The 18462-nt window shown below is 40.2% G+C and overlaps 2 long non-coding RNA genes across 3 annotated transcripts; one reads left to right on the top strand and one right to left on the bottom strand.

Annotated features, from left to right (window-relative positions):
• The first annotated feature begins 7823 nt into the window (after positions 1-7823).
• On the top strand, positions 7824-9130 carry LOC143004443 (uncharacterized). Its single transcript, XR_012963965.1, has 3 exons — positions 7824-8083; positions 8501-8616; positions 8874-9130. It is a non-coding gene; the product is annotated as an uncharacterized LOC143004443 (long non-coding RNA).
• A 203-nt stretch (positions 9131-9333) lies between these two features.
• On the bottom strand, positions 9334-12173 carry LOC143004442 (uncharacterized). 2 transcript variants are annotated; one of them, XR_012963964.1, is made up of 4 exons: positions 12025-12173; positions 11380-11482; positions 9833-9977; positions 9334-9578 (listed from the first exon to the last, which is right to left on the bottom strand). It is a non-coding gene; the product is annotated as an uncharacterized LOC143004442 (long non-coding RNA). The 2 variants fall into 2 exon arrangements; XR_012963963.1 differs by lacking the exon at positions 9334-9578 and having other exon boundaries at positions 9746-9977.
• Positions 12174-18462: the final 6289 nt, after the last annotated feature.

The following is an 18462-nucleotide window of genomic DNA, read 5'->3' as shown; positions in this document are numbered from 1 at the left end:
CGATTTCTTTGGCGTCACAATATACACCGAGAATAATGAACAATTAGGCTGATGGAGGAATATTAATCATATGCCAACCTTTTCCTCCTTTTGGAGCAGTGGCTTGTGACACCACAGCTTTTCCTCTTTAACATACAGGAAACACCATCCCGCCCGTTGGCTTATGCTGCCAATCAAACAACGATGCCAAAGAGACAGTAAGCTGAGAGTCTGAAGAAAAAAGTATATTTATAAACAATATTTGGCACCATTGTTCAGCAGGACAGGCTCTCAATTTGTTGATACATTACAGAAACTCTGTCCTCATGACTGTGTCTCTGGACAGACTACCAAACACACCTCCTAAATAACAATGCACTTTTGACAGATGGAGCGTGTCATTAGAGTCTGGCAATGAGGCATTTTAAAGATGTAGAGGTTCTTGATTTGAGTCCAGACCCGCAGCCCCAAACCCTTCTGCACTGAAACATCTTTCCCGATGGACGGCCCCGTACATACAAACTACTACACAATTGTTACCCTGCAGCAAATGCTGGCTCTGTCCAGTCTACCTGAGGGCAGAGTATCACCTTTTCTCTTGTTTAAGGAGAGCAGTATTTGATTTTTTTTTTCTTAAAGTGTAGTGGAGGCTGCGAGTGGAATGTCTGGCTGAACTCAGAAGCCTGCCTGGGCACCAGATGCAGAGAAGACCCTGGCGTTGAAAATACTCGATATAAAAAGCGGATGGGGGGGTTTTATAATAATATAATCAATAAACAGGGAAGAATTAGTGGAAAATACACATATTGTCCTCATTTAGAAATAAGAGAGAGAGAGGGTGAGTGAGAGAGAGAGAGAGAGAGAGAGAGAGAGAGAGAGAGTGAGAGAGAGAGCGAGAGAGAGAGAGAGAGAGAGACCACTGAGGGTCACAGAGAATTCTCTACCGGGACTCAATCACTGCAGCATTGATTTAATGTACAGTACAGATTAACTAATGCAGAAAATGATGGCGAGATCAATATGTTCCGTTTATTAGGTATGAGCCTATTTGCACTGACGACTCTTCTTGATACCAATGTGTGTGTGAGGTTAATTGCTATACATCATTGTGTCATTTTTTCCGACACGTGCTTGTAACATTGAATTATTTACTTTCTCTTAAGACAAAGGAGGGCCAAAGGCAGAAAGTGGAGTAAATAATGCGGTACTGTATTAGCTAAGTGATTTGTAATTACACTGCATAACAGCGGAGGACGATTTTCCTCTTTACTTACAGCGGCACAAAGAGTAGTAAGTAAAAATGAGGTTTCAATAATTAATGCGGCGTAAGGCTTGTAAGAGATCTGACCTTAGGAATGTCCTGCCAGCAAGGCTAATAGAAAGCCTGAAGCACTGCTGCATGGTGGTACACTTGACGCAGCACTTGTAGCAACCACATATAGATTCTGTCTGTCTGTCTGTCTGTCCGTCTCTCTTCACTGGTTATGATTTTCTTGTATAAAGTGGAATAAATGAAGAACAGGAAGCACAAGATTCACAGTATTCGCATGATGAGCCCTGAGGAGTACTGCATGGACTTCTAACTAGATTTGTAATTATCAATTTTAATTGTCCAGTAAAGCTGCAAAACATTCAGAAACCAAGTTGTGTACATAATTATGGGTTCAGATCTAATTGGACCTTTGATTGAAAGTTTGTTTACAATCATTAGCTTAGCAGCATACTTCCCAGCATGCATTTCTTGCTTCCAATTAGACTGCAGCTACATAGTGAATCCAGGTTTTGTGTCGTTCCTAGCATGTATCTTAGAGAAAACTTGTGTCTTTTCCCTGATAACACAAAAAATACACCAAAAAAGATCAAAATTAGTACTGCCTTCTCCCAGCAATGCCTGTAGGTTACCATGACCACAGACATGGAATTATGTCTCAGTTCTAAAAATGGCTCAGCAAAAGCCTGCCAAAGCTGCAGACAAAGTTTGAATGATCTGCCTATGTGGCCTACAGACAGCTGAAAGAATGAAAGAATCCCCGGGGGAGTTACTTGCTTTGTATTTTAAGGTGATATAACTCAATGATTTTACACAAGTGTCACACAGCAGGCGCACAACCACGCGTCAATACAACTCCTATCAGCATCAGCCTGTACATGTATGCCCAGTACATGTGAATGTTCTGTATGCACAATTGAATCCTTACTGCCACTGTGCCGAGCAGCCTCTGCTGTCTCTTTTCAATTAATGTATTATCTCTGTGGCAACAGTTGCTTTCTATTTTTGTCAGAGAAGGATGGGTCATTACCATTTCATAGCAGTGCCATCTTTTCATTTAAAAGTGCAGATAACGTTATGCCAATGATGCATTCCCTCCAGAAGAGAATGCTTCTCTCTTTCTTAACAGTAATATGAAGCTTTTCTGTTGAGACTGAGACTTCTCACTTTAACACAGAATTATAAAAAGTCTTATAGTGGAAGCTGTGTGGATATTTTACTCCATTATAACATGCAATGTATGTAAATAAATACATTAAGGGGTTCATAGTTATTTTGTTACTCAAAATGGTTATGTTGGCTTTATCAACAATACATGCTCAGCACACATGTCTTATTGGGGAAAACAGCAAATAACATTTATCACAGTAAGGTTCTTATTTAACTCAGTAAATACATGGTATTGACAGTACGTGAGTGTGTGTCTAGAGCAGCAGACAGTACAGCAGGGTGTAAGTTGGCTTTCTTCTCAAAACAGTTTTTTTTACACTTTCCAGAGTGAGTCATGCAGTTTTAATCAGGCAACACTGCCTGCCTACTACTACTCTCAGAGGTGCACAACATAAGGACCTGGTTAGGAAAGACATATATAGAGAGAGCGAGATAAAGACAGAGGGTGGAATGTACCTCATGAATTGAAATCGAAGAATCCATCCATCCGTCTATTTTCTATAGCCACTCTATGCAGGGCGGTTGGGAGCTGGAGCCTCTCCCAGGATTCATTGTATACCCTCGCCAGGCTATCATGGGACTAACACACACAGATAGAGTCATTCTCACACATTCACACCTACAGGCAATTTAGAGTTTCCAATGGACCTAACCTGCTTGTCTTTGGACTGTGGGAGGAAAAAATAAAGCGCCCACAATAAACCCATTCAGACACAGAACATGCAAACTCCATATGACCCCGTCAAGGTTTGAGCCAAGGGCCTTTGTGCAGTGTGGGGGCTGTGCAGCTGAGCTGAACAAGTGGAAATAGATGTAGATAAAGATATAACAGCTGGTTGTTTATTTGAGTGTCTGAAAACACAGTAGGTGGCAATAACAGATGAAGAAATGCTTTCTAATTAAAATAATTTATGAAAATAATTACTTTGTGTAGTACAATATGTACAGGCAAATATCAAGTGAAACGATGCTGGATTAATTTGTTGTCACATTAATATAATATTTTGATTACAAAAGGGATGAAGGGGCTGTTTACGAAAATATAACGATCATATATTAGGGAGGCAGTGGCTCAGTGGGTAGTGCTTCCGCTTGGGAACCGGAGTGTTGCCGGTTCGAGCCCCTGCCGAGGTGCCCCTGAGCAAGGCACCGAACCCTCAATTGCTCCCCCCTCTGCGTAGGGTGGTAATGTAATGTAAGTCGCTTTGGATAAAAGCGTCTGCCAAATGCTCGTAATGTAATGTAATAATGTAATATTATGTCATCAAATATGAGTTTCAACCCTTCAGATATTAATTTGTATTGATTTTCCATAAGAATTCCAATGAACTTTCTAGTGCCGGTCAAAGATAATTTTTCATCCTTTTCAAGATGTGAACAACAGGTCTGTCTTTGTGTCAACACTTAACAGTCGCTCTGACCTAATATTTCCTACCCATGACTTCACTACACTGTGTGGAGTGACAGGACTTCAGTGGTGGTGATGGCTGAGAGAGGAGTCAGAGCAGAAACAGATGGTGCAGATGATACATGTCATCTGATAAGAAACAAACAAGCCATAATGAAAGAAACAACCCTGGAGAAGAAAATACAACGAAATTTTCTCGCAAGAAGAACACAAGTCAGCAGAGAGGAAAATAGAATAACAACAAGAAGAACCAAATTAAGTATGCATTAGATATGATTGTGAAGGAACTATGAACCAAAACAAGATGTTGGGGGAGAAGGAGAGGGAGAGACAGAAACCTTTAACCAATTTGTCTCATCAGACGGGCCTGTATCTAAAATTGTGCTCTGTCTTGCAGGGATTACATTTATATGCTAACGTGATGACTGGAGGCTCGTTCCGTGTCCCTCCTGCTCTCACTGTGTCGCTGATGTCACCTATCTGTCAGAGTGATGAAGATGCTTTTACCGCCTTCAGGCCAGGTGTTGTCCCTTATGAGATGTGACACCACCTGCCAATTACATGACACCTCATTAAAGCAAAATGAATCATTTTATTTATTATTTATACAGTTAGTGTGGTGATGTGGTCATGTTTTGTCATAAATGTGAAGTCTAATTAACTTCAGCGTCCATGAACTCGTATGTTATCCGAAATATGTTTCAGACAAACACCAATATAACACATCCCGAAGCTTCCTCTTTTATTTGACCATATTCAGCACATGCTATACTTACAGTGATTTGCTGTCCAGTAGGGATGGAACTCAATACGGATGCATGATTCTGATATGAGCTGATAATGCACTCTAAAGAGATAACATCACCCAAACTGTGGCAATATATCTCTCTTATTCTATTTTTATATTCAGCCGTTGTTTTCGATCTGCAAACCTTTTACGGTGCCACAATAAAAAGTCAAAGCTCTCTTACCGCGGTTGCTATACAGCTCTCGTTATCCCATAATTGCCCCACCATTTTCTTTATCTAAAATAATTGATTTAAATGAATCCGAGGCTCAATGGAGGAAACTCTGGTGCAGTTATGACAACAATTCTATCTTCGCCCCTGGTTGTCTCCCGCCTTTTGCTCCAGCTTCATTCCTGATTCCTCCTGTTTTGTTCCCTGTACCTCGTCCATGTCCCTCTGTGCTCCTCGTGTTTGTAAGTCTGCTTTCTGCCCATGTGTTTTTTGTTACAGTGTGTTGCGCTGGTTTGTAGTTGTGTGTTTGCTGTCGGTTTCCTCAGTGTGAGTAGTTTTTAGTTATCTCCACACTCCCTGATCCTACTTCAGCTCCCGTATATGTGTTCCCTTTTACCAGTAGCCTACGCTTGTATTTTAGTTCTCTGCCCTTTTGTACCATGTGCATTAATGCTTCCCTCCTCTATGTCTAGCGTGTTCTATTTTCCGTGTGTTGTCTGTTAGATATCCTTTTCTGTTTCCCCTGTGTTGCCCTGCATTTTGAGTATGTTCCCTCTCTTGCACTCCATCTGGCTGATGGCTGAGATCATGTCTCACTCGTACTGCCATGCAGCCAGCAGGGCTTGTTGCAGAGAGGCTTATTCTTCAGCCTACTTTGCTGACCATGCTGGCTATTAACCAGATAGGCATCTGTATCAGCGGCAGCCAAAGCCTTTGCCTCTGTTTGCAACATTTTCTTAGCGGTGCACTCTGGTGAAATCCACTTTGTGTCTCACAGGTTATAAAATGTGAAGTACTCTGCATAGGAGGGATTCTGGGTGATGAAAATATGCTTCTTAGCTCCGATCGCACACTGAGCTGTCATAATACCTCCAGGCATGCAGGAGACAACAAAATTCACTTCAGTAAAATGAGTTCTTACACCATCCAGGGAGGTCAAAACGCATCAATGTGCGCTGGAAGTAAACCTGGTTGCTTCAGTTGCCTACAGCTCCTTCATATGTCTTTACTGTGAATTTCAGGTGAATTTGCAATTATAACACGTGTGTAACTTAATACTCCATCCCTCCCCGAAGGAAACTTCAAAATGCATTTCATAGCTTGCAGATCTGTTGTGGATACTGTAAAATGCTGTTGTTATTGAAATATATGAAATATAAATCATACCCACCAGGATGTCAGAGCATCAGTGGAACTTCAGGGATAATTCCATTTTTATTACTCTCTGCCAAACTTCTTGTTATCCTGTGTAAGAAGGGATGGGGGGGGTCGTACTTCCATCGTGCCGTGGCAGAGCCGCTGCCTTGCTTATTTTTCGTCAATCTGTCTCGCTCATCTAGGGCATTTGAGTCCTTACTGGAGAAGTTTGAAAATGCCACAGACCTTTCAGTGTGTTGCATCAGAGTGGCTTCACTTGTTCTTTGTTACGTGAAACAGGAAAAATCAGTCACTGCCTGCTTGCTATTTAACAAATTCTAACACCTGCTGTTTAATGTTCAAGAGCCTTTATCCGTGTGATAGGATATCTCATTAAAGAGTCTTCAAATCCAGAAGGTGAGTAAATTAAAGCATATTTACAGAAACCCTCCAAGACTGAGGCGTCAATCAAGCTGATCAAGAAACTAGGTGTATTAAGTATATCTTTCAAAAAAATCCCCAAATATTCTGTCAAAATCCACTCATTATGCTGCACCCTGCAATTAAAACAACAGCTAGTGGGATATTTATACACAAACACTGCACTGCATCATATTTCTGGACTAAAGACCTCAGTGTACTCGATACAAGGTAGACTGTTCGGGACACAAATGCATCAGAGCTGAAGATGCAGTGATTCGCTGTTCTTTGTACTCGGCCCCCAAGGTGAACCCTGTCTCTTTCTCCTTTTCTTCTTCTGATATTTCCTCCTGGCTCTCGTCTCAAGCTCTGCACGCTGCCTATTGAACCTTTCACCACTGACAACAACAGCAATGACATTTGGAACGTTTAAGAACAGTTCTTTTTAAAGACGAGGCTGTGTGCTCTGTCCCTGGACGTGTTCACTCTTCCTCTGGAGCTTGAACAGTAACTACACAGTCTAAACAGCTAAATAAGCACCTTGATAACGCTGCATTCATTGAGCCTTCCTCCCATTAAAGAGCACCAATGTCCCATTTTGGCACATTGTTGTAAGTGTGTGTGAGGTAAAAACAACAACAATTTAGGCTTGTTAACAGGGTGCTGCAGATGTGAGTAACATTAAGCTACAGCAAACTGGTCAAACTTCAATCTCACATGTTTTAGGTGGTAATAATAATTAAAAAACAACTTAATCTATGCTAATAATATCATTTGATTCATCATCATCATCATCAAGATCATACAACAGTAATCTAAATTCTCTTCTATACAGTTCGATATCTTAGATGAAGAATGCTGCAACTGCTACAAGGAGTCCCAGTAAAATCAGGAGTGTGTGCAAAATCAGATCCAAGATTGAAGTTTAAATCAAGAGAATAATCAATGAAAATCATCTTAATCAATTCTCATGCTGTGGTTGATGACTTACCTACATATTTGTTTCCACGCTCAGGATTTACAGTAGATCAAGCAAGTAGCCCTCATACCTCACAGCCAACATGAGCAGGGAGAGAGAGAGAGAGGAAGAAGGTTGCACAGCGCTGGACTTCTGCTCCCCTCTGCATGAGGCGGCTACAAAAGGCTACAATGACACAGATCATTTTGGATTCAATGCAAATCAACAACAAAGTTCAAAAACACCCACAGGTAGCCTTTAACGTGTGCCTTTATTGCACAAGAAGTTGATGAATTACTGGAACTCTCCTGAAAAGAACTGTGTATTAAATTTAATGGTGGTGTTTGGAAGGAATTCAGCAAGACAAGAAATTTGGAAAATTAGAATTTTCAGGCAGGTTGACTTTTTGTGATGTCACAGCAGGTACGTACGGTGGCCGAGAACCGCCACCGCTGCAAATAAAAGAAGCGCTGCAAAAATAAAAAAGCTGGTGTGCAAAAATAAAAAGCTGGTGCAAAAATAAAAAAGGCGATGCAAATAAAAGAAAGTCTGCAAAAAAGAAACGCTACTGCAAATAAAAGAAAGTCTGCAAAAATAAAAAAGTCGGTGCAAAAATAAAAACGGTGATGCAAATAAAAAAGCCACAACGGAAGAGGGTTACCGGGGACTGTTTTTGCCGATGCACCTGTGTGAGTAGAAGACGACGCCGACGCACCTGTGTGAGGAGAAGAAGACGGCGACGACGACGAGAAGAAACTACGAATAGGAAAACGAACTAGAAAGTAAGTGAACATGATAGTGTTTAATGTCGCTACGTGTACTTTTTAATGTGTTATTTGGTTAGGCCAGGTAACCCCAGGTTTGAAGTTGAACTGGAGAATGCCGGTGTATTGTTAGCTTCGGCTAACACGGGGAGACCACTAACGAGAGTGGAAGCAACTGACGGCTACAGCTTATTACTATCGTTGTTGTTGTTGCTTGTATCATTAATAGTCATGCTAACAATAATCTAAGGCGTGGGTAACAATAGTTATTTGGATGAATGTGAAGTTTAAGCTGTGTGAGGTGGCCAGGGACTTTTGTGAAAATACCATGACCATAATGTCAGATTGAGGTATTGAACTGACGGCTAAAATGTTCATGCAATTTAAATCCAAAGCAACCTAATGATACTTGTTTTTTTTGTTTGTTTTTTGCAGATCATAATGAATTGTCCTTTTTGTGGACACCAGCAGCCTCCGAAACGACTTTGTCGGATTCAGAGGTGATCATCATGAGTCCAAGCTCTGCAGAATTCAGTGCAGCTGATACATTGGTGAGTGCCACATTTGTTGTGTCTTACATTGATTATATTGTAAGTTCTGTCTGAAAATGAAAATGTTTCTAGATTTTACATAGAAGCCATGTTTCTGATGAAACGTGCCAAAATAGCATTTTAAATTACAGTAAATGTTGCAGTGTCCTGGCCTACACATATTTTACAAACTTCAATATTTATGTTCAAATTTGTTCAGCTCTAGTTCTGTCAATCAAATTTGAAGTGCTCACTGATATATTGTTTTTTACTTCCAGATATGGGAACCTGCAGATGGAGAGTCAAGCACTGATTCAGCAGCTCTGGTAATTGTAGCTCCGAAACATAGTCTATCGTTCACACTTAGCCTTGTCTGAAAATATTGTCACACAATCAAGGCTTAAACTACTTAAAAGAATGTGTCACGCTCTGACCTAGAGATCCATGTTTGTGTACATTATATTAAACATTTCATTTTTAGACTGTTGTCAAGACCGCACATTTTTATTGTATTTGATATCAGGAATGTGCTTGCAGCTTCAGCTTGTTTCTTTAAATAAAAAATAAATAAAAAAACTACAGACTGTTCTTTTTTTTTTTTTTTAAGATTTTTTCAGGCATAGACAACTTTATTACAGACATTTGTACGTTGCTTTGGACAAAAGCCTCTGCCAAATGACAGGGGAGAGAAGAAAATGACAGCAGCAATATACAGCAGCAGCAAATACGACACATAAAAAGAAGTTTGTTTTGGTGTTGTCACAACACAAATATGTCCCTAAAATTTTTACAGACCAGCCATGTTTTTCAGGGTGATGTAGTTCTCTACAGCTGATTCCCACTGCAAAGGAGCTCTTACACCACTCTGTCGTTGCAGTTCTCCAAAAAGAGTTTCATGCTCATCCCCAGCAGGAGTTGCTGGCACTGGCATGATGCTGGTGATGTGGTTCAGGGTTTGGGCAGATGCTGGGAAACCACAATTGCTAGGAGCAAGTACAGGAAAGTGTTCACACTGAGCAACACATCAATTAAGTTTCACTTTCATGGTCATTACAATTATCTCCAGAGTTTCTTACAGGACAAGGATGCAGAGACCCAAAGACAAGCAATGATCTTAGGTTAAACTAAGTATCAAATATTAGAGAAAGCATTGCACATGAGGGAAAACTTTATTGTGAATCTTAAATTTTATAATCAAAATGTTACAAAATATTTTCAAGTGCAGTTAAGTACCCACATTTTAGAGCACCACATTATTTCAGTTTTTACGTAATTAATAATAAATAAGGTGACTCCAGGAGGTGAACTTTGTGTTTGCAGGGCTGCCATTGAAGAGATGCCTCTCCCTCAAGTCACTGAACAGATCCATCCAAAATTGGCTCCTAGATAGAAAACACAAATTCATCCAGGTCATCGTTCTTCAAGAGGTTTAGATTAATGTACAAGTCCACTTACTACTGACTCATGCCTTTTGGAGATTTCACTACAATATACCCTTTCCTTTAAAAAGCACAGCAATATACATTAAACTGAGAAATAATATAAATGCATACAGCAAATACAATAATCCAGGGTCAAGTAAAACATAAATGAATTAAAAGTGACAGAAACCTTTGTTTCCGGAACCAGCTTTCAATCCGCTGGTTGGATGTTGAAGTGCCATACATGTGGCTTTAAGCTCCTGCAAACTCGTCTGCATGCTCTGATCTCATGGTACATTGAATGGCGGCCATTATTCCATTTTCAGTGCCGCAATCTGTGCGGAGCCGCTTTGGAAAAACTCCATGCTCAACTACACAGTTGATGTAGTTTTGAGCAATTACTGAAGGGTCGTTGTTCGTCTTTCCACAATTCAGCCACATAATTTTTCTGGAGAAGCCATCAATGCAGCCACTTATGCCAATTCCAAAAGGTTTTAATTTATTATACCCATCAACGTGCCAGGTTTCGTTTGGTCCCATTGAATGATATGCCCTTCGAACAAATCTACGTCTGCAGCGATTCTCTGTTCCACATGGATCCAGCTCTGCCATTAGGTGCATCGTCTTGTCTGACGACAAGAGAGTGTTTCCGTTTCAGAATCTGCAACATCGCTCTATACCCTAAAAGCTGGCCTGATCCCTTTAGCTCCTCGGAAATAGCTGCCTGCACAGTAGCAATTGGAGTGTAGTTGATCCTTCTGGTCAGGCTTGCATGTTTTAGTCTTTTTTGTAGATTGCGAAAACTGACTGATGTGTTGTGTTTGGTTTTCAGTAAGTCCACTATTATTTCATAACTATGGCCCTCTGTGAAATATTTTTGGATAAGTTCATCCACTGGAGTACTAGCTTCAGGACCTGAGGGGTAGGACGGAGGACACTATATTAGAGGCTAAATGATGAACTGCATAATGAACATTTTCAATTTTTACAGAGGTGAATAAATGAGATTGTTAAGATTATCATGTGTGGGTGACATGGTAGTTAGTGATTAGTTATTGAGGAATCAAGCTATTCAATGCACTCGTTAAAGTTAATTAATTGAAAATGTCTTTATATAAAAGTAGCATAGTGCAAAACACTCAAAATTGTTGCATAGGATTTTTTTACAGGGATCAGTAGCCTACTAGACTAAGAAACTTTCTTAATTTTTCATGTCTTCAAATTCATTGTATTCCACATGCCTCTGTTATGGATTTCACCATATGAAGTGGTATATTCATGACTAACAGACAGTATATTCTCTGAAAAAGCATAGCAATCCATCATGTTTAAGAACCTCATTAACTGTCAGAAAGAAATGTACCTTCATCTTGAAGACTCCTTAGGAACCTGACATTTCTACAGCATGAGCCACAATATACCAGGACGGATGGAAGGTTCACCCCACAGAATGGACAAAACATGACCTGGTAAATGACAAAGCAAAAACAGTCAAGTTTAGGATTCAATCTGACATTATGGTCATGGTTCTTTCTCAAAGGTCCCTGGCCACCCCACACAGCTTAAACTTCACATTCATCCACATAACTTCTGTTACCCACGCCTTAGATTATTGTTAGCATGATTATTAATGATACAAACAACAACAACGACAGTAATAAGCTGTCTTCACTGTAGATAGTCACCACAAAACGAGCTCACTCACAGAGTCACAGTCAGATGTTGGTCCAGAAAGTGTGTCTCCAATGCTGCTGAAGCTGTTTGAATCTGAAGCTACTTAAATAAATGAGTGTGATGGCATCACGCTAACAAAACGATGTCATCCAATAACTCAAACTCCAGCTATGATGTCAAACTGACATCTGGTTAGTGGTCTCCCCGTGTTAGCCGAAGCTAACAATACACCGGCATTCTCCAGTTCACCTTCAAACCTGGGGTTACCTGGCCTAACCAAATAACACATTAAAAAGTACACGTAGCGACATTAAACACTATCATGTTCACTTACTTTCTAGTTCGTTTTCCTACTCGTAGTTTCTTCTCGTCGTCGTCGTCGCCGTCTTCTTCTCCTCACACAGGTGCGTCGGCGTCGTCTTCTACTCACACAGGTGCATCGGCAAAAACAGTCCCCGGTAACCCACTTCCGTTGTGGCTTTTTTATTTGCATCACCGTTTTTATTTTTGCACCGACTTTTTTATTTTTGCAGACTTTCTTTTATTTGCAGTAGCGTTTCTTTTTTGCAGACTTTCTTTTATTTGCATCGCCTTTTTTATTTTTGCACCAGCTTTTTATTTTTGCAGCGCTTCTTTTATTTGCAGCGGTGGCGGTTCTCGGCCACCGTAGGTACGTACTTATCCAGTGACTGTAAATGGAAAAAGCCTGTTGTGACTTCAATTGAGCAGTTCAGTGAAAGTGTTGTTCCGGCGTTGTGCATCGGTGCTGTTGGTCTTCGGAGTACAACAAAACCGCAAACAGCCAAACCGCGAAACAGCAAAACCAATTAATCCACGTCAAGCAATCCTCCCTGTATAATGCCATGCAGCTTCTGAATATGCAATAAAGTGGTGCGATGGTCTGTCACATATTGATTGCAATTTTTTTTTCTCTCACTCTGCTCGGTAAGCAATGTTGGCATTCATCAGTGTCTTTGGACGTGTTTAACATTTCATCCGGTGTGCCTTCACCTTCTCTGAATCTAGACAGGAATCCCTTGGTAAATAACAGGCTGAGGACTGATTCTCCTCCTCTATATCCCTCCAGCTGTCTCATTCCTATTTGTAGTCTTTGATGTTACACAAAACACAGAAGAAAATAAGAGCGTCCGTCCCACAAACGAGCAACGGCCAAGACGGGGAATAGTGTCTCTTTCAAAAAATTGACAAGGGACTGTTTAGCCAGTCGTGCGCCGTCCTTTCAGTTTTCCATATCAGGGAAACAAGATGGTGTTGTACGTTTGTGTACAAATGAGCAGAGTTGGTACAAACAAGCTTTCTGGGCTTTAGAGAGATACACACATGATACTGCAGCCTAATCCACCAGACTAAAGCCGTTACACATAGGCACATGACGCTTACAGACATGGCCTTGAGGGAACTGTGTTGTTGTTTTGGGTTCAACATCAATGCGGCATTAATGCTGAGGGCAACCTGCTTCACATCGTGTAGCTTTCAAAACAAGAATAAACTCTAGTGAACCCTCCTTTTTTCCTATTTTTCTATTCACAGTGTTTCTATAGACTTATTGAACAAGCTAAGAGTGCGGAATCTAATGAAGAGAGACTCGCAAATAGATCGGTATTTGTTTTTGTATATGAGGTGTATATGCGAGATGTTCTGAGAATGAGAAATGAAAAATGAAAAGGAGATGAATGTGAGTATTTTGAGCTTGATTGCATCAGACATCTTGGTATTGGCCAGTGAAATCACCTCTTTGCACTTCATTACCCGACAGAGAGCTTAGTTAATCATTTACTAACTCCTTCACTTCATTTTTGAGAGGTTCATTTGTATAACACACAATTTTGTCTCACAGCTGTGTACTTTGCATCAAAAGGCTTAATCATTTACGTCCACTCTGGCCTTGGAATCAATGAGGGATTATTTAAGATATTATTTTGGAATGTGCAATTTATTCAGCTGACCACAACCTCTCCTACTTGTTTTCTGGTCTAGTTTCGTGAAACTGCTGTCAAATGAGTATACCAGTGAAAAGGTAAACATGTTTTTTCTGTGCATGCAAAGGCATAGGGCAGAAATCTGAAATTTGTTTGGCTGCAAATGATGTGACTGTGAAACAATATGTGAGTCAGGTCAAAGTAAGACCAGAGATAATAATGCATGTGCCACTGCAAAATGTAAAGGTGTCATCTGTTGTGGTCATACTGTATATTTGCCTTCAACAGGGACGAGACAGGCTTAGTTCAATTGGCTGTGTAAATACAGTATAAGTCACTTTGTAGTTCGTCTTAACATTTACATTTACATTTACATTACGTATTATGTATGTGTGAAGAAATATTGGCTTGTTCCCCTGCGGCCACTGCAGAGCATTTATAGGATAAATAAACCTTTAACAGGACCAGAGAACATTAATAATAATTGAACAACAATTCAATTTTAAATTAAGATCATTTAGCACTTATTGCACTTAGTGTTAATGCTAAGTGCAGTAATACAGACATAGTATAAATCATAAGGTTGGAGTCTATTTCATTGTAAATCACAAACAATTAAATACGTTTCAGTAATTATAGTAATAATTATGCATCATAAGTTTACAGATAACAAATGTTGAGTAGCAGCTCTGATTACTTCAAATAAACTAACTTTTGGACCCTGAAGCAACACTGAAGAGACACAAACATATCCACCTCTACTGGGAATTTAGAGGCTGTGGTTTTTGTGACCTTCCTGTCATTGGACTGTAGGAGGAATCCAGGACAGGGACACAAAGGCACACACATCTACTGTGCTCATCTGAAAAGCCTCAATTCACCAGTAACTTATTTTACATGTTCCTACTGAATAAGACAAATAAATCCATGCTGTAATTATTTAAACAACATGAATGATGAATAACTATAGCACATTTTAATATATTACGTCCCTCTAAAACGGTTTCACCCAGCTCTGTTGTTGTGGAAACGACACATACAACCTTTGTGCATATCCTACAATACAGCGCTGCTATGCTATGCTACAGTCTAATGTGTATAGGATGGGAACTGTCATATACTCTGGAATTTGTTATAAAAAGCTATTTTTCTTTATATGACTTCTCTTACGTTGAGGAATTCAGCAATCCAGAAAGTCCTGAGAGTCAAGGACTGAAGTGAAGCAGCTGAGGTGGTTTGGGCACCTGGGATTACCTCAGGCCTTTCTCTTTGGTGGTGTACCAAGCACGATCACCTGGGAGGAGACCCTGGGGCAAAGCCAGGACACCCTCTCTCAGCAGGCCTGGAATGGCTTGGGGGGTCTCCCAGGAGGACGACACAGGAGTCACCTGGGAGGACTTTACACACTGCATGGCACATGTTAGCTGACAGAAACATCAGTGCACTTTGAAAGCTCCACTGCAGTATATAGCATACTAAAACATAGACTTCTGATTCTCTCAGAACTCCTCACTTCGGACTTGCTGCACTTTGACTGAAGGTCTTGGCACAGAGGATTTACCTGAGAGACTAAAACTAATTACAGAATTGTGGAAATGCGAAAACCACTGGTGAATTCAGCCCAGCTCTTGTAAAGAGGGATTATCTTTACAGGCCCTTTCTGTCTGAAAGTGCTTTGTTAGATATATTGAAAGTGGAGAATGGAGGAAGAACAGCTTGATTGATCCCCTCTAGAATCAGACACGCCACAAAATCACCAGTAAAGAATCGCACATTTTCAAACGCATTGGGATTTCACTCCCACTAGTTCGACTCTCTGGGAAAGAATGCAGGAAAAGCAGTCACTCAACATATGTAACATATAAATATCAAATGGTATACATTTACAATACATATGGTATTAACTATACATCCATTAATCTATCTAGCATTCACTATACTTGTCTTTGCTATGCGGGGTCATGGGAGGATATAAAAAAGCAAGATTGTGTTCAATCGCAGCTCAGATTTCAAAGCAAAGTGCGGTATATCTCCATGAAAAGGAATCGCAGCAACGTTTAAGTGCATAGGGAAATAAAATCATATTAAATAAATGCAGTAGTAGTACAGTGTGGGACTTAAATATGGAGACCTCTTATACTCACTACTGACACACTACGCTCTTACATACTCCTGAAAACTCCCTTACATTTACAGCTGAAACTCCCTTACATTTACAGCTGAAACTCCCTTACATTTACAACTGAAACTCCCTTACATCTACTACTGAAACTCCCTTACATTTACAACTGAAACTCCCTTACATCTACTACTGAAACTCCCTTACATTTACTACTGAAACTCCCTTACATCTACTACTGAAACTCCCTTACATTTACTACTGAAACTCCCTTCCATTTACAACTGAGACTCCCTTACATTTACCACTGAAACTCCCTTACATTTACTCCTGAAACACTCTTACATTTACAACTGAAACACTCTTACATCTACTACTGAAACGCTCTCTGCAGACATAGTTGGATTTTCCATTTCCTATCTTTTCTGGCTGCTATTTATACACAAAGCAGTCAGGAGTGGGTGCCAAAAATACTAGCACCTCCCTCCATCAGTCAGGAAGAACACATTGTTGTACAGAAGGTTAAGCTTCAACACGTTAGCTTCCTGTATTGTTCCTGTTTAATTCTGGATGAAAGTAAAATACTTGCTGTGCCTTTGATAATGCTTTTGAATGTGTTTGCTTTTACTATGTTCTTATATTGGAGTGCCCATTGTGCCACAGCATCAATATTCTTGCTAATTAAGATTTAGGCCTGTGTTGTCCCCTGTTGAGTCTTTTGTCACCACAGTGTAAGCGATCTGCATTGATTTTATTTGCTCATTTCTTTTTAATTGCATGGATTGTGTCCCAATGTAACTGGACCTCCCCACAACCAACCAGTTCACCAGTTCTAAATGGATCCTTTCCTTTTTAAACATCCAGCAGTGCATTTAGATACATCGGAGTCATTTCCCCCTATACTTATGCAAATTATATAACACACACATTCACAAAGCCTCATATCCATGTACGGCATTCACAGATGTAATGTGAGACACCTTATGACCGTGGCAGTGTAGCTCATGATGTTTGTTTGTGTCGAACACTGACACCAGATCCAGATTTTGAGGATATAGATGAGAAGCCTTCGTTCAAATGTGTTACATTTAACTCCAGAAGAATAAATGTAACTGGATAATCAATTGAAATTTTGTGTTGGGCACCCAAACATGACTAAACTCAGGAACATATACTTTAGTTTCATGAATAAATAAAGAAGTTACAGTGCTGTGCTGTGCTGTAAACACCCATGTTGCTTTTATCTATTTATACTCCATACTGCACATTTAAATGTACCCTACAGACAAAAGAAAATGTGTCCTTTGAGACGGGAAACTTGTATTAAAATGTGATTTTGTCCCAGTAGAGTTTCTATATATTCCAACACTGTTTCCGACACACACCCACACACCGATACCACCGCCTGAGACCATTTGACTCATCGCCTCGCATTCTAAATCTCAATTTAAGAGATATTTGTGGAGATTATATTATCACGGTCTGTTCAATCTGAGCAGATTTTGAGACCCAATCATTCCAGTTGAGCAATTTATCCTTTCAGCGCAACAATTTAGCTCGTGTTGTTAGTCATCTTCAACCTGCAGGTTTAAAAAGTGTGTGAATGTGTGTGTAGGAGGGATTGGAATGAGGGGATGGAGAGTAAGACAACATCTCTGAGGAGCAGAGAGCAACACAGGGTTACACAATGTGAGATCACTGTAAATTAGGAAAAAGGGCTGAAATGGGGATGGAGGGAAATTGACTTGCTGAGTGCAATAAAACAGCTGCTCACAAGAGGAAGAGGGGGAAGAAAACACATAACCCCTACCTCCACAGATGTAACTTCCCACTAACTACAGAAACATAATGCAAATGGATAAATATGGATGTGAACATTAATGTAAATGCAGATGATTGCACTTGTTTAAGTCTGTAGTGAAAGCATTGTTATTGCAGACTGGTGTGCATCCAACCTCTTCCTTTGTATGAAAGTCAGGAGGTGGCTACCTGCAACACATTGAACACAGTGGTACTTTGTGTGTATTATGTTAGGATTCATAGAGGCGCACTGGGAAAAGTGCATTGTGGTAAATCCATTTATAATTTGAGAAAACATTAATTTGTGGAGATATTCTCAAAATGATATTAAGTTTGGAGTTATTTTGTTAGTCTGACCTTGGGTTTTCTGATCAGCATTCACATTAAGCAGGAATTTCAAACACTGGTCTTCAAGGACAGACCCTTTCAAACTCCCTGAAACATCTCCAGAGTGTTGTGCTGGAATAATAATGCATAGCAGAGGTTGATGCCAAATTCTTTTATAGTTAGCTCCGTATAGTGAGATGAAGCGCTTCCCAGCTGAATCTTGGGTAATTCTTTGTTTTTCCAGCTGTCTCGGTGGAAGCAGTAAATGTAGCCCTCCTCAGAGAGTGAGTGATTCAGCTGAGCCCCGTTCATTACCCTGCTTCCACACTGTGCAGGGGGCTATCTGGTAAATGGCTTTATAATGGCTCTTTGCTCCCACTTTGATCTTCCTATCCATTTCTCTGCATTCTGCTGCTCCGTGGTGCACACCAAGGAATCTGTGATTGACGTGAGGGAGCAAAGACCCGAATGACTTCAAACTGGAATGTTAGTTTGTCAATAACACACAATCTTTTATTCTTACATTGAGAACTAGTGCAGAATTGTTTAAGGCATCTGTACTGCAGCGTATTCACACTCCTCTATC

This window comes from Genypterus blacodes, unplaced genomic scaffold (assembly GCF_046128005.1).
Source record: "Genypterus blacodes isolate CSIRO-AG114 ecotype Tasmania unplaced genomic scaffold, CSIRO-AGI_Gbla_v1 ptg000067l_1, whole genome shotgun sequence".
Taxonomy (NCBI): Eukaryota; Metazoa; Chordata; class Actinopteri; order Ophidiiformes; family Ophidiidae; genus Genypterus; species Genypterus blacodes.
Note: the sequence above shows the minus strand (reverse complement) of the source record. Positions and strands in the feature narration are given on the sequence as shown.